Here is a 25,563-nt window from a genome sequence, read left to right as displayed (position 1 = left end):
CTCCCAGCAGGCAACTCATCTAGCCAAGAAATCCTGCCCTCCTGGCAGGCAACTCATCTAGCCAAGAATCCTGCCCTCCTCTCAGGCAACTCATCTAGCCAAGAAATCCTGCCCTCCTGGCAGGCAACTCATCTAACCAAGTTATCCTGCCCTCCTCACAGGCTACTCTACAAACCAAGTTTTGCTGCATTATCTGGTGAGACACTTTTCCATAACAGTTCCTTGCGCAATACCGAAATGGTATGCCATCACACCCTGTTGTTAACTGCAGATTCAGCACACTCACAGTCAGAATGCTGTCACTCACAGAATGGTGGAGCTGTTAATTCACAGAATTGTGTTCTCATTGGAATACACACATAAAGTCTATTCAACTGAGGTCTGAGCAGAAGATAGAGCTGCACAGATGGGATAAGAGTGTAGTGGATGGGAAGAGACAGATTGGTGTGCATGGGGACATATAAATGTGGAGAGGGGCAGGAGCTTAAGCAGCACTGATGGGAAGGAGCCAAAGTGATGCAGATGGGTGAAAAACAGTGGTGCAGATGGGGGGGACAAAGCAATGCATATGTGTAACAGTGGTGAGGATGCAGGGCAGAGGCATGGTTCAGGAAACAGAAACATGGATAGGGGTACATAGTGGCATGGATGGGGGAAGACAGAGCAGCACATATGAGTAAAGACAGATTGGTATGGATGACATAATACAGATTAGCACAATGTGAGAACACAACTCAGTAGATATTGGGAAAGTCAGATTGGTGCGGACAAGGGAGAAGACAGACTGACATGGTTGGGGGGCAGAGTGGTGCAGATGGAGGAAGAAAGAGCAGCACAGATGAGAGGAAGACAAGGTGGTGTGAATAGGGGGAAGGTGGTGGTGCAGATGGAAGGAACCAGAGTAGAACAGATGCAGAAAGTTAGGGCGGCACAGATAGGGTAAGACAGATTCATACAGAAGAGATAATAAAGAACTAGTACAGTTAGGAGACCACACAGCAGTAGAGATTGGGGAAGTTATACCAGCATAGAGTCAAAGATAGTGTACATGCATAGACAGAGTATGATAGTTTTAAAAATTAATTAGCTGAATATGTATTCTAAATTAGATGGATGTATGGAGTGACAAGGATGTTGAAACCCAGTGGGATTGTTGTGGTAAACAAATGGGAAGATTGTGGGCAATGAGTGGGATGTGTGTGCCACATAACTGCTCAGACCTCAGTTGCATAGATTGCATGTGTGTATAAAAATGAGGACACAATTCTATGAATTAGCAGTTCCACCATTTTGTGAGTGACAGAAGTCTCTTTCTGTGAGAGTGATGAATCTGCAGTTAACAACAGGGTATGATGGCATACAATATCTTTATAGCACAAGGAACACATCCATTAAGGCATCAGCCTTAATTGATCAGAATTTAATTGCCTTTTTTAGTTTGAGTTGCACAAATTCAGAACGTTTTGTGAAATTTCAGATCATGTCTAAATAACCTTAATGGGACATGTGAAACCATAGCTTTTTTAAAATGTATTAGCTATCAGGCATTGGAGGTGCAAAGTGGACCTGCAGCGGAGAAGGGTAACAAAATAGTACACTAGCACAGGTGGAAGAGGGGCCAGTACACAGGAGGTGGTTTGGGAGGTGCAGAGTGCAAGACAGCTGCAGGGGCAGGCTGTAGGCTTGTGGGGTAGTGGCAGCAGCAGTGGTGCAGAGTAGTGGCAGCAGTGCAGGCAAAGAGGGCATCAGCAGGTGACAGAAGGCTCACCAGTACTGCACATGCACCTGAGAAAATAAAATCAATATGTCATAGATGCACAAACACAGCAGTGAGATCCATCTATGCATCTATGTTAAAAATTTAATATGTAATATAAATAAACAGGTGCTCTGCCCCCCAAAATACAACCAGCACCAGGCTTTTAATGGCTAGTCCTGGTTGTGTTTAAATACAAGGGACAAATGAGTTGGAGGTCCCCTGTACTTAAGCACAGCCAGCATCGGGCAAGTCAAAACCAGCCCTGGTTGCCAAAATACGGGGAACAAATGACATAGGAGTCCCTCGTACTTTGCTCAACCAGCACTGAACTCTGATCCAGTCCTGGTTCTGGAAATACAGGGGTAACAATATGCAGAGGCCCCATGTATTCTTCAGAACCAGCACCAGACTGTTTGTAGTGAGAGGCTAATGACACAGCTAGGGGAGCCCTTTCACCGAGTCCCCCAGCCACAGCATTAACCCTGACCACTAGTCAGACCAGGCCAGGGATCACTGGGGAGCTGGAAACCCCCCTAATAAATGGGTCCCCCTCTCCAGTGCACCCCAGGCCCAGGCTGATAGCCCTAGGCTATCCCCGGCATGCCTGGGCGGTGGGTGCCGAGTTGACTGTGTAATGTGCAGTGCATTTTAAAGACTATTTTCTTTTGCCAGTGTACTGTAAGTCCAGGAAGACTTCCCTGCATGCTGGTACTTGGAAAACCACAAGTACTAGCAAGCAGGAAATTTTGGGCCCACTGGTACCTGTAGTACACCTGTAAAAGAAATATTAAAATAAAAAGACACCAGTTTATTAAACAAAATTTATTTTATCTGCACCTTCACCTGGGTGCGGTGGCCTTTAAGATCTTTATCTTTATCTTTACCCCAGGACTTTGGTGTCTTCACCTGGCAGGCGCCAACCTGCCAGGGTTTCGGCGTCGGCTTCAACATTATCACCTGGCAGGAGCCAACTCGCCAAAGCTTCGGCATCTTCCTCTTGGATCCAGGCCTGCAGCCAATTCCCGCACAGATGCCAGGACATGGTGCTACCACTGCCGGCACTGTCATGTCCCTATGATGCCGCGAGCTGTGATTGGCTTGCCGTGGCCATCTTTGAATTTCAAAAATGGTGCTGAGGCACCATTTTTCAAATGGGCATGCTCGGTTCTCACCATTGAAGTCAATGGTGAGAACAGCTCATTTGCTCAGAGGTGGAAGGCTCGCCTCTCTCAGCCAATGAGCACTCCGCAACGGGATTTCTGAACTGAAATCCTGGGCGGAGCTGTCATTCAGGTAGTAGTGTCCATAAAGGACATGACTGATGTATGAGGGTCCGCGTATTTTAATTTTTTTCCAAGAGCCTGGATTGTCTGAAGAGAACAGATCCACACATAGGAGGAGGTGAGTATGGATTTTTTTATTACAGGTAATCTATAGGATTATCTACTTGGAGAAGAGGACATATTGGCTACAGTGATACTAGGTGAGTATGTGAGATAGTGTGTGCATGTGTGAGTACATGTTTGTATGCATGTATGTGTCACTAAAATGTTACTTTTGTATGGTGTGTGTGTTCTGTGTTTTTTTAATATTGCTTTAGCTGTGGAACTACAGGTACCAGCGGGTCCGTAATGCCCCACATGCTGATATTTGTGGTGCTCCTCTTACCAGCATCGGAAGAGGCTTGTTGGGAACTGAAGTTCCCCAGCAAAGGCCAATATTTTAACTTTCAATCTGGCACCCACCACTCCAGGGGTGCGGTGGATAGCCATGGGCTATCAGCCTGGGCCTGGGGTGCCCTGGAGAGGGGGACCCCTTTATTGGGGTTACCTAACTCTTCAGGGATCCCTGTCCTGTGCTGACTAGCCAGGGCCAGATTAACAATGGGGCGGGTGGAGCTTCAGCTCCAGGCTGCCAATCAAAATAGGCCCACGGCATATGCTTGCAGCTATACTGCGGTAGACAGGATTGTTTTTCCTGTTACAGTAGCCTCCCGAGGCCCCGCCCCCCTCAACTGCAGACCGCGACCCCCCACTCCACGACCTCAGGGGATCAAACACAGGCATCTGCTTGTAATACATACACAGTTTGACAGGTGCAGTGGAAGGCTTCTGTCGTCCTCCCTGCGCCACTTACACACTGTGTGTCTTGCCAGTGACCTCCTCCACACCGACTGACGTCTTAACACATGACATCACTTAAGTACCACCTCTTTACCAGTCGGCACCGAGAAGATGCAGCTGCACTTCTCCAAAGCGACCACTCGAGCTCCATGAAGGCTGGGTAAGTTATTGATCCACCAGATAAGTTGTCAGGCAGGATCAATCCTGCCAGGCTGCTGGTGATCAGCACAGTGTGGCTGGCTGATCACATATGTGTAGGAACTGCAAATAAATATGCATGTGTAAATTCATATATGTGTGTGAGTGTATATGTGAATATATGTATACAGTATATATATATATATATATATAATGTTAGCAATGATCCGCACTCCATCTACAAATGTTTCAATCAGCACCAGGGTCCTCATGTCCTTACAGATGTAAACACATTGGTATAGATGAAGGTGTGGCACTTGGCATATAAATAATGTATTATACACAGAGTGCCACACATTTTTCTATACCTATATATACAATATATATATATAAATATATATATATATATTACATTATATATATATATATATATATATATATATATATGTATATATATATATATGAGCATGTAAAGAAGAACGGAGGGCACTCCAAGAGACTTGGTAATTATAAAGAAAAACGAGGCAGACACCATAGTGTCAAATTCAACATTTCATGATCTACATCATTTCGTCAGGAACACCAAACATATAAAAAACACATACCTTTATAGTAGACAGTCACCCAGTGTCAAGCTCGTGTCTCCGCTGCCCGGGGCGCGATGATGTCATCTCAATGCGCATGAAGCACCGGCGTCATGACAGTCTTAGGGGGCGGGACCCGCAACAGTGTGTAACACCCATCACCATGACAACACGTCATGACAATAAAAACAGCTTGCAGACGAATTAACCTGTGGAAACAGTTTAGTTAAAACGGACAGTGCTAATCCATATCCGTGTACAGACAGGAATAACTTTATTTAAATGTATAAAGATAGCAATAATGCATATGCCCAAAAACAAGGCATCAGGGAAGAAAACATCTATAAGTCACAAAATATAGATAAAACTATACAGTGAAACACATATAGCATACTTTTAAAGAAAACAAGATAATGTACTTTTAGAGAAAACAAAATAATGTAAGTTGCTCATTAAGCCCTAAAGGAGATACAGTCTGGAGCTCATGTATCCAGAACGCTTCCTTACGCAGCAAAGCCCTGCCGAGGTCTCCTCCTCTCAATCTTGGAGCAATCCAGTCATTCATCTTGTATTTCAAAGATGCTAAATTATGGCGATGTACAACAAAATGCCTGGGCACCGGAAGGTCTGAATTTTTGCCCTCTAGGGCCATCCTATTTTCATTCTGATACAGAAGCAGAGAGCATCTTATTTAAAGAGAAACTACAATGTACTGGTGGCTCTATTACACCTGAGCAGTGCTATTTTCAAATTTTAAAATTACGCAAGAAAGAAATTGACTATTTTTTACACGGTGTGAGCCTTTCAGATTATTTCCGAGAAAAGAAGATCCCTCGAGGATTTCAGATACGCAATATTCCGACTATTGGACGGTTTAACCATGATCTCTGTAGAAAATGGGCGGCAATATTGAACAAATGTTCTTTCGATCTGATATTGCTAATCATTGAAGAGGCATCAAGGGAGCTCAAAAACACCAGAGAGAAAATCAGTCTGTTTGAAAAAGATCATCTGGATTTATTGAAAAGTGATACATCTAAGGAATGGTTGGAAGATCTTTCCAAAGCAGTGGATAAGTACAAAGTTGACCTGGTTAATTTTAAAAGGAATAAACTCAGCATAGTCAATAAAGATTATGAAGAACAGAGGGTCTACGCCTGGGTGAATCAAAAACACCATACAGGGGGTAGATCATTTAGACCCCATCAAAAGCAAGGCAAAAAAACGTCCAGATTTGACACTGACACATCGAGTGCAGCAGCCACCTCAAGTGAAGGAGAAGGTGGGGAAGTATCCCAGTCCATCTCTAAACAGAAACCCCCTTTAGGGGTAGTTACGAGAGCCCGATGAGACCCCCTAGATATCCAACTAGGAGAGGCGGCCAGTGGGCGCGGGAAATTAAGAAAAACTGTGAAAAAGAGAATCTAGTCTTCAACTTGTCTTCACGCCATTTAACGACGAATGAAACAAATTTTTTGAATAAAGGCCTGTCCTTTGTGCCAACGAATGGTCCAAATATCTTCAAAAGTAAAACTGATATATATAAACTCAACAGACAAATACGTTTGAAAGAATTTTTTGGCCCTGATCCCTCAGATCGGGATCATTTACCATTTTTGAAGAATTCAACATTTGATCCAATCTCTTCGAATTCCTCTAGAAAAAACTTTACATCCAGATTATACAATACTACAGATGCTCTGCAAATGAAAAAAGACACACAACAAGTGAATTTAAATAAAGGAGAGTATAAAGCACTACAGGATCTGAAGCAATACAAGGATATTATAATACACACGGCAGACAAGGGAGGAGGCATTGTGGTGCAGGATCTTGAACAGTATAAACAAGAAATTTATTTCCAACTTAGCAATAATGAGGTTTACATGAAATTACAACAGGATCCCACGATGACATTCAAAAGGGAACTAGACTCGTTGTTGACACAGGCGTCCATTAATAATATAATCTCAAAAAAAATAGCCGAAGGATTACAGCAAGAGTTTCCTGTCACCCCTTTATTATATACGCTCCCAAAAATTCATAAATCCCTTGTCTCCCCACCAGGTCGTCTGATTATAGCTGCACGTGATTCTTTATATTACAAAGTGGCACAATTCCTTGACTTTTATTTACAACCCGTTATACAATCTGAGCAAACCATTTTGAAAGACACTACTGCTTTCTTATTGAAATTGGGAGAATGGCAAAAAAGTTATTCTGGATATTTGTTGTGCACCATGGACGTGGTAGGCTTCTATACCAGCATACCACATCGGGCTGGCCTGGAGGCCACCAGACGGTTGATTACCAATAATCCCAAGTATGTGGGCCCAGATATTGATTTTTTCATGAGGTTGCTAGAGCTTACATTAATTCAGAACTATTTTATATTTGATGGTCAATTTTACATACAAAAACTCGGATGCACAATGGGCTCATGTGTCGCACCGAGTTTTGCGAATGCTTTTATGTTTGAAGTAGAAAAAGATCTATTTTTTGCTGTAGCAGCCAGAGCCGAGAAAATTAAGGGCTACACTAGGTACATAGACGATGTATTCCTATTATGGGATGGTGAAGACAATGACTTTAGGAACATGATTGACGAAATCAACCGACTGGAAGGAACCATTAAATTTACCTATGAAACAAGTCATCAGTCTATACATTATTTAGACGTCTTGATTAATGTCAATGACAATCTACTATGTACTTCTGTCTACCATAAGAACACGGACAGGAATACTTTTTTGGAAGCAGGGAGTCATCACCCTGAACCACTTAAAAGAGGGCTCCCTTTTTCTCAATTCCTTAGAGCATTTCGTATCTGCAGTGACCACAAGGAAGCCACGTTAGAGATTGACTTCATGATTAAAAAATTCATAAGTAGAGGGTATAATCCGAAAGGACTTAAAATAGCCAAGGAGAGAGTATTGGCCTTAAATAGGAATGACATTTTAACAACATCTTCCAAAAAAAATACGGGTGACAAAATTATATGGGTGAGTGACTACACTACAGCAAGCGGTCACTTAAACCAAGTAGCTAAGCAAGCGTGGCCCCTTATTAATCAGGATCCTGATCTACCCACTTTGAGGAATAAAACATTGCTACCATGCTATAGAAGAGGACAGAATTTGAAGGACATTCTTGTACAGAACGAAGTTACTGGCAAGAAAGCTCAAGCACATCCCCATTTTCTAAGTAGGAAGCCGGGGAATTTCAGATGTCTCGGATGTACCACTTGTTCATATCTGGATATTGGTGACTCGTTCTTACATCCCAGGTCAGGGAAAAAATACAAGATCAAATATTCCTTGACTTGTACTTCTCGGTTTGTAGTCTACTACATTAAGTGTCCTTGTGGACTTCTATATGTAGGAAAAACTACGAGGATGTTCAAAGAGCGGATGGTGCTACACCGCTCCTCTATTAGGATGGCCCTAGAGAGCAAAAATTCAGACCTTCCGGTGCCCAGGCATTTTGTTGTACATCGCCATAATTTAGCATCTTTGAAATACAAGATGATTGACTGGATTGCTCCAAGATTGAGAGGAGGAGACCGCGGCAGGGCTCTGCTGCGTAAGGAAGCGTTCTGGATACATGAGCTCCAGACTGTATCTCCTTTAGGGCTTAATGAGCAACTTACATTATCTTGTTTTCTCTAAAAGTACATTATCTTGTTTTCTTTAAAAGTATGCTATATGTGTTTCACTGTACAGTTTTATCTATATTTTGTGACTTCTAGATGTTTTCTTCCCTGATGCCTTGTTTTTGGGCATATGCATTATTGCTATCTTTATACATTTAAATTAAGTTATTCCTGTCTGTACACGGATATGGATTAGCACTGTCCGTTTTAACCAAACTGTTTCCACAGGTTAATTCATCTGCAAGCTGTTTTTATTGTCATGACGTGTTGTCATGGTGATGGGTGTTACACACTGTTGCGGGTCCCGCCCCCTAAGGCTGTCATGACACCGGCGCTTCATGCGCATTGAGATGACGTCAACGCTCCCTGGGCAGCGGAGACACGAGCTTGACACTGGGTGACTGTCTACTATAAAGGTATGTGTTTTTTATATGTTTGGTGTTCCTGACAAAATGATGTAGATCATGAAACGTTGAATTTGACACTCTGGTGTCTGCCTCGTTTTTCTTTATACTTACCAAGTCTCTTGGAGTGCCCTCCGTTCTTCTTTACATGCACATGATTATCTGTTGGACGCGCAACCAGAGCGTTTACTTTTTGGTTTGGAGTGCCAGCCGTTGGCATTATTGTATATATATATATATATATATATATAATGTGTCTGTGTATATGTATAAATTATATATATATATATATATATATGTATATCCAATATGTAGGTACGGCACTTAGGTAATAAATCAGGTGAATGTTTCAGTTCTGCTTTAATTGTCACTGTCTTCAGTGATATATATATATATATATATATTAGGCAAAACAGGTGTGTACAGTTCAGTTGTAGAATGAAAAAAAATTGTAAACACATAATCTGTCATGCACGTTGGAATAAACATTAATCAGCACTAAACCAGCCTACTCCCGCTTGTTAAGGTCTAATCAGTCGGTATGTCACAGACCACTCTTCGGCAACTTTCAGTGTTTGATACCGGCAAGGACTTTGAAATGCAGCTGATTGCCATGTGCATTCCTATCCTAGCCTCACAGCAGTCAGTGGCGTTCAGGAGTCCTTGTTGATGTTTATTGCAATGTACGTGACAGATTATGTGTTTATAAAATCTTTTCCATTCTGCAACTATGTGCACCTGTTTTTCCTAGAACATAAAATCCTTATGTGGTCTGGTGAAGCCACATAAAGAGGGAACCAGCACAGGAGGAATAACGATTAAAGTATAACGTGACTGCAATTGTGGACATAAGGATAAGGTGAGTTTTTGTTCCGTAATTATCAACAACAAGTTACAGTGTTATATTTTGTGGAAAATACAGAAATAATGTAGAGACTCCTGTGATCTTCCTTATGTAGCCAAGAATTGTCAAATCACAATATTAACAGGTAGGAGATGCCACAATTGTGTTCTCAATATCACTCAGCCATTTTTACCCTCCTTATTCCAGCAGCAGGTTGTGAAGGCTGAAATAAAAGACTTTCAGGAGAGTGAAGATCTGCACTAGGGATGAAGGACAGAGGCCCTGATTCAGAGCCGGACGCTCTGACAGAGCTCTCGCTCTGAATCAGGAACGGCCTTCTGAATTTAAGAGCAACCTCCTGGCCACTTGCATAGCTATGGGTAACCACCCACAGCTATAGTGAGCGGCCAAAATGATGGTCGCGATGGTCAAGACCATCGCGACCATCGGGCTTGCGACAAGACCCTTGCGGTAGGGTCTCGTTGCCGCAAGCCCTGGAGTGCTTTTGGCTCTATCAGAGCCGAAAGCACTCCCACTGACATCACTTGTGATGTCAGTTGGGCCAGCCCCAGACGGTAGGCGTTCCCATGGGAACGCCTCCGTCTGGGCAGCCATGCCCCTGGCACGCCCACCAAAGGGGCCGTGCTGTCACTCACCATCGACAGCATGCCCCATTTGGTGCGAGACCCAGGGCCGAGGAGAGCTGTGCCGGGCAAGGTGCCAGGGGGCGTGGCCTAGTTGCGGGAGGCATGGCTAATGCCCCCTTAAAAGAAATTAAAAAAAAAAACAATTATTTCAGTGCCGCGAAGCGGTGCTACATTCTGGGGATGGGGTAACTGTGTGCCCCTAAGCCCGGGGCACAGCCAATGGGGGGCACGATCAGCATGATTGCTCTCCTCTTAGGCATAGGAGACTGCTCCGGCTGCTGCTTTAGCCGCCACGAGCAGTCTCCTAGTGCAGCCCAGCAGTGTGAGCTGGGCTGCTGTAACTTAAAAGGGAGGGTGAGTGGTGCTGGACGCGGGCCCCCACTGGGTTCCTGCAGTGAGCCCGGGAACAGGTAATTTGTACCCGCTCCCCCCCCTCTCGGCGCTCCTGGCGAGACCATTAACGACGGTTTGGTCGTCGTTATTCGGGTCTCGCGCATGCGCACGACGGAGCCGCCTCCGTCGTGCGCATGCGCACTTGGCCAACATCGACCCGCTTGCGAGCGCTCGCGAGTGGGTCTGAATTAGGCCCAGAGTATCTTACACATTGTCCGCCATTGTTTGATGCAGGAGCAAGACACCATTAAGTTCTTCCACACAAGATGAATATAAGAAATAAAGAGTTCAGAGGCACCTGATATCAAATATATGAACTGGCATCTACGTCTGTTATTACTGTGATTTGACAATCCTTCTAGATTTAAGTAGTTTATTTAGGGTAATCCCAGGTGCCCTACATTTTTTCTTTATTTTCCACAAATGAGGACATTTTTTTATATTAACAATTTTTCCCTGCATATTGGTTTTGTGTTCCAAATACATGGTCATTTTTCCATATGCAAATACATCAAGGCATGCACACATAGTTGGGGGATGCTCTGTTTTTCATCTTGCCCTGGGCTCCAAATACCCTAGCTAAGCCGCTGCTTACAATGCAGGTTAACAATTACATTAACGTATTTTACTGTGCCTATTATCTCACCTCTGTTCTATTCTCTCATCAGTACATACTGATTTCTTTAGTATAGTTTACTATTGTCGCTCACCAGTGACTTACATATTTAGCACAAAACATATCTCATATATAACATATATAATTTATATTTTTTGCAAACTACTTCACTGTTTTCTAATCTTCATACTATATCATATTACAACTCCTACAGTAGGTCCCTGAAACAGATTATTTATTATGCAACCTACTTCTAAATTTGTGATTCCTACATGTATTATTTTTATATTTGATTTCTTGAATTTAATGTCACAAATGTTATTCATCTGTATTATTTTCTCCTTATCACTGTTTATTTGACAAGCCTTTAATCTGGCATTGACTTTTAAAGAAATATCATCAATTAAAAAACGAAAACAAAAAAACTGTAATTACTATAAAATCACTAAGGTACTGTATATACTGTAAAGTAGTATACAAAACATTTACCATGATTCCACTACTGACATTTCTAGCAAGCACAACTACATTTTCCACAATATCTTCAAAAAATATGAAATTACACCAGTAAAGAGTGGTTAAAATACTCAAATAATGTTAAGGTAAAAGCAAGGAAAGTTATTTTAAAATCATTGCATAGGATTGCAGCAAAACTTTGCACATATTTGTTTCAAACAAAATATTTCACAGATGTGTGAAGCCCAGTGATACAATCCTTTAGTTCCACTTTGTTTTGCTATTCCACTTCTTGTATTTTAAATTTGCTTTTGTAACTGGGAGGTGGATTTTTATATGCAAGAATATTGTCTATCTTATGGGCATGTTATGGGTGATTCGCTTAAGTGGATAAAAACTCTGAAGCACAATCATACACATTGAACTCTGATGTACAATCTGTACCTAGCATGAGGATGATGCAAGTCTCAATAGTGAGACCAAAAGATGTACCAAACTCACATCTAAATTGCAGTGTAAAAATAAAGCTGTGCAGCATTTATAGGCTACATGCAATAGCTGCCATTATTTATCTTGCATGCAAAAAATAAATTAATTTGCACCCCTTGCATTGAAACATGTTTTGTCCAGGTGCACAGGTTACTCAGGCGCGCCGAGAGGGGGGGAGCGGGTACAGATTCCTGAGGGGCCCGGTGGGGGCCCGGGTCTGGTGCCGCTCCCCCCTCACAGCAGTCCAGCACACAGCATGTGCTGAGCTGCAGTGGAGACTGCTCGTGGCTGCGGAGCAGCAGCCACTGTAGTCTCCTATGCCTGTGCGGGGGAGTGATCAAACTGATCGCGCCCCCCCTGGCTTTGCACCAGGCTGAGGGGGCTCAGAGCGCACCCCCTCCCCAGCGCGCAGTGCCGCTTCGCAGCGTTGCAAATCTTTTTTTTTTCTCGGCAAGGTGGTGTGGCCACGCCTCCCGTGATTAGGCCATGCCCCCTATTACCAGGGCCTGCCACGGCTCTTAGCGGGCCTGAGGTTTGCTTTGCACCCTATAGCTGCATTCATTCCAAGTCCAAAATTTAAAGGGTACTTTTCTGTTTCTAATTATCTCACAAAGAATCATTCTCTATAATCTAATTGACAGTCAATGCAATACATTTTAGGTCTTCAAAATACAATACAGACTTCAATTAAACTTAATATACTGTTCTTTGATAATGGCAAGTGCAGAAGAAAATAAGGTTATTTTGTTCTGAAGCTGTCAATACAGTTGTGATAAGAATGCATTGTCTGATTATGGACATCGGGCCTGATTCAGAGCCGCTTGTAAGCGGCGGCTCGTTCGTCCTGAGCGAAGTTTGCACAACTGCGCATGCGTACGGATCATAAAACGCATGCGCGAACCAGTCATGGCGGCCGAAAATCGTTTGTTCGCTAAATAGCGAATGCCTGCTATTTTGAGTGACAGGAGAAGGCGTATGTGGGTGGTAACAGGGGAAGGTGCTTGAAAATGGGGAGTGGAGATCCGATCGCAGGCGTGCTTAAAGGTCAAAATGGGCATTTTTAGGGTGTGCATAATTAATACAGCAGCGTCATTGACCACGTCACTGGTTTATTTTATAGTCAGAACTACTCGCAAGATTGCGGTAGGAAAAACCAAAAACAAGAATAGCGAGCAGTTCATACGCTGGTCGATGTACTCGATTAATCTAATCTAATAAATAGCGGACATGACGTAGGATGCGAGCGGCCAGGGGGCGTAGTTTTCCAAAAAACGACCGCATGTTTTGTTTGCTCGTTCAGACCTAGAGGCGTGAACAGACCACAAAGAGCGAACGGTTCATTTGAATAGCCACCCCTTTTTTCTGAACGAGCGAGCGCAAATAGCGTCCGGCTCTGAATGAGGTGTGATGTAAATTGTCAAAGGATTGGACAGTGCAAAGGTCTCTAAGACATAATAAAGATTTGGATTTAAGCATTGTATGAAGTATATTTTTCTGCAATTACCTCAACCTCCATGTCCACCTGTTGGTCTCTTCGTACTATATGATATGCAGCACCATCAATGGCAAGACTTCATGCTACAGTATTGATTGTAATTGATTATTATTCATATCAAAGATTACAAAATTAGGATAGGCAAGTTCAAATAAGAGGCACTGTGTGATTAAAAAAAGAACATTTACAACTAATGTTTTTTGTTGAAGCACTAGATATTTAAATAATCTACAATAATCATAATATGCATATTTTACAATATGGCAAGGCACATCTTAATACAGCACAATATAAATGCAATAAAACAATTAAATATAGAAATACAATACACAAAATAAAGTTAGTACCAATTTTTACCTGCTCTGATAAAATATGTAACTACAAAAACATGAAAAAAATGGATGAGATGTATATAAAGTTCAAATTCAATAATGAAATAGTCAAAAAGTGGTAACTATGATGTTGAAGTGATATTTTAGTTTTAATTGAACTACAATCTTAAATTGTTATACAATTCATTTGCATATGACAATTTTACAAACTTGAACATGTACACACAATTAGTGCAAAAAAATGTATAGTGTGATTCCATTTTCAGTTATTAGTATTGCAACTCATCCATATTACTATAATAGTATTTACTTGCATGATATTTCTATCACTGTTGATAACATAACAATTAACCCTACCCCTCAAGCTCATTGCATAGTCATCATCCTCAACTCTCAACTGTTTTGTACTTCCCACATTCAATCTGTTTCCAAATCCTGTTGCATACATCCAAGAAAAATATCCAGAAAATGTCCATATCTTACACAAGACTAGAAATGTGTGTAGACCCTTATGTTTTTATTTTGGATTTGGATCCATCTTCATGATTTGGTTTTGCAAAAACCATCGTCAAGTGTTTTGTTTTTTTGATATGGATAAAAATCAATCAAACAAAATGACAAAAACAGCAAAATGTTGGAATTCAAAACTAGCAACTGATCCAAACTGTGACTCTGGGCTTGATTCAGAGCCGGACGCTCGGACCAGAGCGCTCGCTCTGAATCAGGGCCCTCCTACCTAAAAATGGAGCGGCCTCCTGGCTGCTCACATAGCTGTGGGTGACCACACACAGCTTATGCGAGCGGCCAAAAAGATGGTCGCGATGGTCATGACCATCACAACCATCGGGCTTGCAACGAGACCCTGCGGTAGGGTCTCGCTATTGCAAGCCCAGGAGTGCTTTTGGCTCTATCAGAGCCAAAAGCACTCCCACTGACATCACTAGTGATGTCAGTGGGGCCGGACCCAGATGGTGGGCGTTCCCATGAGAACGCCTCAGTCTGGGCAGCTACGCCCCCGGCATGCCCACCAAAGGGGGCGTGCAGTCACTCACCATTGACAGCACGCCCCCTTTGGTGCGAGACCCATAGCAACAGCTTGGCTGTCGCTATGCGGGTCTCACGCATGAGCACGATGGAGCTCTAACCATCGTGCGCATGCGCATTAGGGCACCATCGACCCGCTTGCAAGTTTCAACCACTAAATTTGAGTGTGTCTGGCTTTCAGAAATTTAGACCCACACATTTCGACTGCAAAAACTCTATTTCATGCACTCATTATCTCTGACATTAATTATTGCAATAGTCATCTTGCTGGTCTTCTGCAAACCAGACTATTAGCCTCATTTTAGCATTATTATCTAATTTGAATGCAGATGCTAGACTGATCTTCCTCACAAAATGTTCATCTTCTGATTTTCCACTCTGTAAGTTCCTTCATTGATTACTGAATTTTATCATGTACACAAAAGACTATTAACCAAACTATGCTAATATATTTTTCTTCACTTATCTAAAAATATCTACCAGCTTGATCGTTCCACTCTGCACAAGCTCTGCAACTCTCGTCCACACTCATTACTTTTCCAATTCACTGTTAAATTACTTTTTGGGGGCAACAACCAATCTGTGGAAGACTTTCTTTTACTCTTCAAATCTTCAAGCAGTCTCTGAAACCTCATTTCTTCATGTCAGCTAATCAAATTCCAGAACCACCCACCATGTGCAATTAAATTCTTTGATGGATACTTGTAAGATTACTCTTGGACAGTATTATACCTGATCTGTCTGTGCCCTTTAAGCACAATGCTGCATACCTGAGAATTTCATCATTGGACTGGGTTGTACCTGCTTCTGTCTGTGCCCTTAAAAACCTCTGCTGGAAGCCTGAGTCCTAACCTTGTTCCATAACATACAGAGCCTGATCTGAAGACATCTAACAAAATGAGCAGCTTTCTGTCTGATAAATTATAAGGCTCACTGCTATTGCCATATTTTGCCATAGTTTCCTAAGAAAGAAGTTTTCTTCTCCTGTTTCTAAAATATAATGAATTGCAAAAAATAAAAAGAAGACCTTTGCTGCTAAATGCAACCATGTCTATTTCAATATGCAACATAAGGGTGGGTGGAAGGACATTTCAATTGTGCACCACTGTTCATTATGTGCATCACCAAAATGGTATGTGTTTGACAGGCAGCGTATATTACTGTACTTTTTTAGGGCATTTATTTTCTTTTGTATCTTGCAATGCCATCCATCATCAGCTTCTCATCCAGGCCTACAGGCCAAATTTCCTGCAGCTTATCCATAGATATAGAGTAGTATTGTCAAATCATATAATTATAATATAATTAATAATTATTGACTTTGTTACTCTGCCTTGATCTCCTATATTGACCTAAGACCTGTGATTTGCTGTTTGGATTCAGTTTTAAAATTCTCATTTGGATTTTGTAAACTTGTTTTTTAATAGTAGGTCCATGTCTTTTCTTTACAGTTATTATATACTGAAGTTCCAAAAAGTCATGGGATAGATGCCTAGAATTGTGTAGGACCCCCTCTAGCTCAAAAAAGTGTTAAAGCAAGATGTTTATAGCCAAAACTATTAGATACAATCTTTAGATCACATGTTATTATGGTATTGTAATAATTTTGTGGCATCATGTGATATAAAGATTGTATCTAATAGTTTTGGCTATAAACATCTTGCTTTAAGACACCTTAATATTTGACATATTAGTGACCTTTAGAATTTTAGTAGCTATGCTCAGCTATCCTTCCTATCTTGTTCTTATGATTCTTTACAAACACAATATTTATACAAATATGTCAGTTGATCTGTATATATAGGTGGTGTGAAGAATGCTTATTTGTCCTAGACTGCTTGTTAGTTTATAGAGTTGCTATGGTGATGGGTGCACAATGATGACACTCTGGTCTGGCCAAATGGTCTGGTCATGATGATGTCACAATAACCGCACCGTTGGCCAGGTTGGAAGTCCCACATCCAGCATTTGGTGTCCACATGGTGTAGTTACACATATAAGGTAAGATGTTTTTAATGTTCTTTAGACCTGACAAAATTGCCACATTAACTAATTAAGGGCACTGAAACATTGTTGTCACTTATGCCGCTGTGAGCCAGGAGTGCCGCATTGTCTGGTGATGTATATCTATCTGCATTATTGATTTCATATGTGTGGGCACTCAGGCTTAATACTATCATAAAGGGAGAACTGCACATTTGAGACTGTATATTTGAGCAGTGTAGGTTGCATCTATGGTACTAAATCAAGGCTCCCTAGCTATTAATATTTTTATCTTTCATCATGTGGATTATGAATCCATTTTGAAAATGCAGTAGAACTTTCTTTGTAGAAGGAAGATTATTTTTAAATACACAGTGTTTATGACTTTTGCACACTGCACTTTTTTCACTTGGAACTTTACAGCTGTACCTCTAAATCAATACTTGTAGTCCTGCTATTACCCACTGTGTCAGTATGGCTGAATCCATGGGAAATGACCCGATTAGTGGATTTAATCATGTTTTCCTTTTCTGATTGGAGAAATATTCAGCTACTCAGAATCTGAAGCTGAATAGATATTATACTCAGAACAAATGACAGAGCAGCTTACGGCTGCCTCTAATGAAGATGCCTATAGAGAACTGCTTAAACTAAAAAGAAAAGAAAGAGATTACTCTTTTCACTGATTTTCATTAAGCAATTATTATCGCACTAAAAAGATACCAAGAGGCCTGCGGGTAAGGAATGGCCCCACTATAGGAAGAAAATATCCAACTTTCTGCAAAAAATGGGCTGCGATATTGAATAAATGTTCAGTGGACTTGATGCTATTAATAATTATGCAATTGAAGAAAGAGATTAATAATATCAAAGAAAAATTTGTCACCCTTGAAATAACATATAAACAAATTCACGAATCGGACCCTACCATTAAATGGTACGAGAAATGATCAAATCAATTACAACTATATAAATGTGACTTGATAAAATTGAAGAAAGGCAAGTTTAGCAAGGTTGAGCAAGACTATGTGAATAATACAGTGTACCATTGGACACATAGCAGTCATAACCTGGATCCCAGAAAACCATGCTTTTGATGAAGATGCAGAAGGGAGTTTTTGTGACAACACTTTTAATGAATTTATGTCTTTATCAAGTGAATCAGATAGAACTGACACAATAAAAAAACAAGAATAAAATTATCCCTTTAGGGGTAACAACTCGGGCAAAAGACCCAGGAGGAGAATTAGAAAATATACCAGATGTGACAAGCAGTGGGAGAGGAAGGGGATGTGGTGCAAAGCCTCCACAGCAGCGCAAATTTTGGTAATCAATTTGTCATTGCATGAATTGTAACCAGTCGAAGTCAATGATAATTTAGGATTATCATTTGTGCCATTTGTGTTATCATTTGTGCCATATAACTAATTTAAGCCATTTACTTTATTTGGCAAAAAGAGCAGCACCGACTATCGAGACAATTAAAACTCAGAGTCTTGTGCAAAGAATAGCGAAACATCTACCTCAATGTCTTCTATGCCAGTGCAATTGAGGAAAATCAACCTAAGTCATCTCTTGAACCACACTCCATTAACCATTCAATACGCACTTTTTCTTGAATGCTTAACTGGGAGGTGTCCTCTACTCTCAATCAGCTTCCAGTCCAGAGACATAATTTAGATAAGGAAGAACAACAAGCATTACATAATCTGTCCAATAATGAGTAATTAATATTCCGCCCAGCAGACGAAGAGCACTTGTCATTCAAAACCTGGAAAATTACAAGCAGGAAATAACAAGGCAATTATTGGACAATACTACATACCATATGTTGGATAAAGATCCCACATAAATATACAATAAATATCTATTTGAAACAGCAGTACAGGAAGGAAGAATTGCAAAGAAGCTAACATAAGCTCTTATACAAGAACACCCAGAGATACCCATACTGTACACTACCCCAAAAAATTTAATCACTGATCAATCCCCCAGGATGTCCAATTATACTGGCTGTAAAATCTTGATTCCAACCAACTGCTATTAATTTGGACACTTTATTCAAACCCTGCATTCAGTCTATTTCTACCTTTTTATTGGACAAAACTACATTGTTAAACAAATTACATGACTTACCGATATTAGAGTGGAATATATGGTTGTGCAGTATAGATGTAAATAACTTCTACAAGGTCATCTCCCATGATATGGGAATGACTACTGTGAGACGCTTTCTAACAGGACACCATCTGTATAAGGGGCTGGAATTGGATCTATGCATGGAATTGCTGTATATGATCTAAACAAAAAAATATTTCCTTTATGATGGAAAGTTTTATTTGCAACATGTTGGCCATGCAATGGTTTCCAGTGAAGCCCCATTGTAAGCCAACGTGTTTATGTTTGAGGCAGAGCAAGACATACTCTTCTCAGATACAAAAATTTCTGAAAAGAGCATTCTATACTATTGGTATGTATATACTGTATATATATATATATATATATATATATATATATATATATAAATATAATATTCTAATTTTCTGGAGGGCCACTATGGAATCTTTGATTGCAGTCATCAAAGACCATAATGCCAGAACACACCCCATAAAATTACATATAACATCAATAAGAAGGGATTACATTCCTTGATGTATCGGATAAAACTACAGTACTTACCATATGTTGGATAAAGATCCCACTTCAATATTCAAGAAAGTTCTATTTGAAACAGCAGTACATGAAGGAAGAATTGCAAAGAAGCTAACATAAGCTTTTATACCAGAACACCCAGAGGTACCCATACTGTACACTACCCCAAAAATTCATAAATCACTAAATTCATTAATCAATAAATTACATTAGAATGTAAGCTCTCATGAGCAGGGACCTCTTCCCTCATGTGCTTCTCCTTACAATTTCTTCTACTCCTTACTCCTCATAAGGGCACCTAACACGTCTCTGCCAACTCCCTGCTGCTTATTGTGAGTGTTTTAATCACTATTGCAGCATTGTATATAATATCCTTCACTGTACTGTAAGTTACTTGTTTTTTGTTCACTTATTAGTTTTATGTACTATGTAGGGCGCTGCAGAACACTTGTGGCGCCATATAAATAAAGGATAATAATAATAATAATAATAATAATAATAATAATAATAATAATAATAATGTACAAATAAATTTTAAAGATGGTAGAATAGAGACTTTGGTCTTTACTAAAACTGCTAGAAAATTGGGTTGTGTAGAGAACAGACCTACTTCTATGTGGTTATGTTTCAAATGGGATGTAGCTAACAAGGCCACCGGTCTAAACCCCGATGGCTGAATCCTAGCAAAGGACTTAAGATAGGCAACAAAATATTGATGCCTATCTTGATCCCAATGCTGGAACACAGAAGGATGGCTGACCAAAATAGGTAAGTCTGAGGAGTCCTTAGTGTTAGCCGCAGATGGATGAGGGTTAGGTTTAGATTACATAGCAGGGTTAACATTAAGTTTTGGGGGGGAGGTTAGGGTTAGGCACCCCTAGGGGGGAGATGGAGGGTTAGGCACCACTGGGAGGTGAGGGTAAGGCACTAAGGGAGGAGGGTTAAGTTTAGGCATGAATGGGGAGACTTAGGTTTAGGCACTAATGATGAGGGTAGGCTACAAGAAAGGAGGGTTAGGGGGAGAAGGGGGAGGATAAGTATACTTGCTTGACATATGTTATGATACCAACCATCAGGAGGTCGCTGTTGATATTGTGACAGGAGGCAATGCAACTTCCGACATTTCATACTGATTATGTTTCAAATGATTGGGTGATATGTAAAGAAGAATGGACCCTAAATGTTGCAAGAAAATAGTTTACTGATCTTTAGACAGCAGCAGTAAACAGAATATTGGCACTTGTACAGAGAAATGTAGCAATCATTGTAAGGTGCAAAATTACACAAGTGGGGCAAACTTGGACATGCAGGATGCAGCAAAATAAAACAAAAAAGGATTGGGGAATACAGATTGGTGAAGATAGGGAGGAAGACAGAGTGGTGGGGGTGGTGGGGGGAGACAGAGTTGCACAATTGGGGGGGAAGAGTGGTGCAGGTGGAGGATGAAATGGTGCCACAGATGAGAGGAAGACAGAGCAGTGAGGCTGGGGGGAAGATAGTGGTGTGACTGGCAGAAAATCTAAAGGTTTTGTGAAACCGTAAGTTTTATTTTCTATGGACTTTCATTGCTTTTTTATTATTTATTACCCATCAGGGATGGGAGCATCAAACTGGGCCCTCTCCAGTGAAGAAGGGCAACAAAATGTTACACACTAGCACTGGTGGTGGAGGGAACAGCAAGAGGTGTTTTGAGGGTGCAGATAGAGAAATGGCTGAGGAGGCAGGCTTCAGGCATGCAGGGCTGTGGCATCAGTGGGGCAGTGCACAGGGGCAGTAGCAGAGACAGAAAGGCTCACTGGTACTGATATTTGCAGCCCTTACCTGCTTCTTAAGACCCCTACACATGGAACAATGTTCTTATGATGTGATTTTGTGAACAATTTCCCTTGAACACTCCCCATCACACCAGGACACGGCATAATGCTTAAACAGCACATTTTGACTTGGGAACTATCGTGCAAGATCTAAACATAACTGACTGCATACAGGGATCAGTGATATCCGTGATGCAGGCATCTGTGTGAAATAAATGATTCAGAGATGTACGCATGGATTAGTCTGAAAAAAATTCAATAAGACACAGATGCATGAAAATTAATAATATTAGACTTAAAAAAAACTGCCTGCTCCCCTCTGCTCTGAGGAATAACCTTCCCTGGGCTCTGTAGACCCAGTACTGGGTATACATACCTCGGGTAAAATAGGTAGGGGTCCCCTGTATGAGGCACAACCAGCACCAGACGTTTCAGAACCAGTCCTGGTTACCAAAATATGGGGGACAATCGACATAGGGGTCCCCCATTTTTAGTGCAACCAGCACTGGGCTCTGAGCCAGTCCTGTTTCTTGAAATACAGGGGAAAAAATGTGTAGGTTCCCCATGTATTAACCAGCACTAAACTTTTTGTAGTGGGGGAGTAATGCCAAAGCCAGGGGAGCCCTATCACCGGGCCCCTGAGCCGATGCATCATCCCTAAACTCTAGTCAGCCCAGGCCAGGGATCCATGGGGACACCCCAATAAAGGGTTGCACCTCTCCAGGCACCCCAGGCCCAAATTGATAGCACGGGCTATCCCCGGTTCCCCTGGCCGGTGGGTGGCGAGTTGATAGTGTAGTGTGGTGCATTTGAAAGTAAAACTATTGTCTTTTGCAGTAGGACTACAAGTTCCAGAAGGTCTCCCCCACATATTTGTACTTGTAGAACCACAAGTACCAGGAAGCAGGTTATTAAGGGCCTACTGCTACCTATAGTACAGCTGTAAAATAAATATTAAAATAAAACAAGGACACTGCATTTTTGAATATTTTATTTTCCTGCACCTTCTTCTAAGGGGTGGCAGCCTTTAAGCTCCTTTTCTTGGCTGCCGCTTCACCCAGGACTTCCATGGCATCTTCACCTGGAGGGTGGCAGCCTTTAAGCTCTTCTCTGCCATCACCCAGCTGATGGACTGCCATGCCATGTCTTTGCACTGGCTTATATAAGCCAGCCGAGGGGGCAGGGCGATGATGTCGCAATCCATGATTGGCATGCGGCGGCCATCTTTAAATTTCAAAAATGGCACCAAGGCGCCATTTTTGAAAAGGGCATCACAGTTCTCACCTTTGAAGTCAATGGCTGAGTGGTGGAAGGCTCTCCTTTCTCAGCCAAAGAGCACTCCGCACTGGGATTTCTATAGAGAAATCCCACTGCCAAGCTGTAATTTGAGTAGTACTGTTCTTAGAGGACAGCACTAATGTCCGTGTGTCCAGGTAATTAATTTTTTTATGCCATGACCCTGGATTGCCTACTTTGGAATGAAGAGGACCTCATCCATGCATAGGAGGAGGTGAGTATGGATTTGTTTATCACAGGTACTCCATTGGATTATCTACATGGACAAGTGGATGTGATTGGCTTCAGTGATACATAGGTTAGTATGTGAGATAGTGTGTGTACATGTGTGCATGCATGTATGTGTTAATAAACTTATACTTTGTACGATGTCTGTCTTGTGTTTATTTTAAGATTTATTTTGCAGTGCAATTACAGGTAACAGCAGGCACGAAATGCCCCACCTGCTGGTACTTGTGGTTTTCCAAGTACCAGCATGTGGGGAGGCTTGCTGCGAACTGTAGTTCCACAAAAAAAGACAATATTTTTAAATCTTTACTTGCAACACACTATTCACAATCAGCCTGGCACCCACCGGCCAGGGGTGCTGGGGATAGCCCAGGGCTATCAGCCTGGCCTGGGGTGCCTGGAGAGGGGGACCCCTTTATTGGGGGGTGCCCAGCTCCCCATGGATCCCCAGCCATCCATCAGTCAGGGATGATGCTTCAACTGGGGGGCCCAGTGAAAGGGCTCCCCTTGCTGTGGCATTAGCCACTGCTAGAAAGGATCCAGTGCTGGTTCTGGTAAATAGAGGGGAACCCTACACATTTTTCCCCAACCAAGGCTTTCTCAGAGTCTAGTGCTGGTTGTGCTGAATATGGGGGACCCCTACAGCATTTGTCCCCTTATTTTGGCAACCAGGATTGGTTCTGAATAGCCCAGTGCTGATTGTGCTTAATATGGGGCACCCCAACATCATTTGTCCCCTGTATATAGCACAACCAGGACTGGGCATGCAAAGCCCTGTGCTTGTTGTTCATAATGTTGTTTTTTTTCTTCATTTTACATTTATATTTTTTTTATATACAGCAGCACAGATGGAACTCATTGAGCCTGTCTGTGCATTTGTGTTTATATTTATCACACACAGATGCAGGCATCACGGATCTACCAGATCTATACATGCTGCATCTGTCTGCCACTGGGTCCAGCAGCCCCCACCGCTGCCACTGTATCCAACACCAATGCCACCCCACCCACTCCATCACTGCTGCTGATGCCTGCTCCACTGCTACCAGGTCCCCATTACCGGTTCCGCCCACTGCGATTGCCGCATTGTCCCGCCGCTAACAACCGCATTGTACCACCATCTTGGTGCACTCAGGTGAAGCCACATTCAGTACACCTTCTGAAGACACCTATTGAGGCTGCAAAACTAATAGAAACTTCCTATCTCTATAATGGTACAATTGTGAGGTAATAGTTTAAAAACTGTAACAGTCTCAATTACCTGAACCCCATAGGGCCCTACCATGGAGCAAGAGCTACCTAATAACACAAACCCCAAGTCTAAATTTGCCCCCTACCCTGAGTTATGCCTTCCCAAAAATCCCAAATAAAGAACAGCAGAAAAGTGGTCCTAACTAAGTGTGAGAAAAAACTGACAGTTGGAACTTTAGATTGTTTCCAAATCCTCATTTTTTATTGTTTTGTACTGATATTTGGGTTGCAATACCAAGAGACAGTTGTTCATGTACATGCCAAATTTCAGCTTGGTAGTTCTTATAGTTTTTAAGTTGTATTCCCTAAAACCATGCCCCCCGCCTCTTGAATTCTCTATGGAGATTTCCATTTTTTTCGATTCAGCCTTAATATAAGGGCACAACTGTGCACTTATGATATATTTATTCCTGATAGAGTCTTTCTGTTGTATAATTGAATGAAAATGTTTAAATTGCTTAAATACTTAGATACACAGAAAAAAATGTATATACTTTATTTTTTAAATTACAATATTAAGGATGTTAAATAGTCTACAAACAGCTGGTCAGTGGTTACATGTATTTTTATAATTTTCTTAATATTAATATTGCACTCATTTCACTATAATATTATTTTCTTAATTAACATCAATGAATTATGATGAGAATTGACCATAAATTATTAACAATAACATATTTTATGATTGCATTGTGTAATATACTGTTAAATGACTTTAGTTTAACTTGACTATTATCACATATTAGCAAATCAATGTAATAAAAGCTGAATACATTTAGATGCTTCTTGTTTTTCTTTCTTATAAAATGTCTGGGTACTATATGTTTTCTAATACTAAAATAAACATTTTCTATAATACCACCAGAGGGAGATAGAAGCCAATGTTTAGTTAGCTATTGTTCTACTGCAAATAAACATTCACTTATGTATTTTTGGTCTACTGTAAGCATAACAAAATGTTTAAAATAATTATACCAGCATTTCATGTAATATTTTTGATAATTTTAAAGCTCAATCTGCTCAATTAATATAAAATATAATATTCTTATGAATATACAGTACTGTATAAAGGCTATTATTTTATTTTATTGATATATTAGCAAATTGCAGGGTCATTTAATTAGACTTGTGTTTAAGAGAATTACAAAAATGTATTATTCAAAATTACATAATTATATTATAAACTTATTATTGCATATTTTAAAATGAATGCTTATTACATTATTTCCAATTATAAATTTACATACTATCACTTGTTTGCAAATGTTTTTGGCATTAAAGCAAATGGGGATATTAGATTGTCTATACTAATACAAACAATCATATATTATTCCACAATGTTATTATCAAACATATACTTGAA

This window comes from Taudactylus pleione, unplaced genomic scaffold, assembly GCF_031769625.1.
Source record: "Taudactylus pleione unplaced genomic scaffold, aTauple2 ptg000083l, whole genome shotgun sequence".
NCBI lineage: Eukaryota > Metazoa > Chordata > Amphibia > Anura > Myobatrachidae > Taudactylus > Taudactylus pleione.
This window is presented reverse-complemented; position numbering follows the sequence as displayed.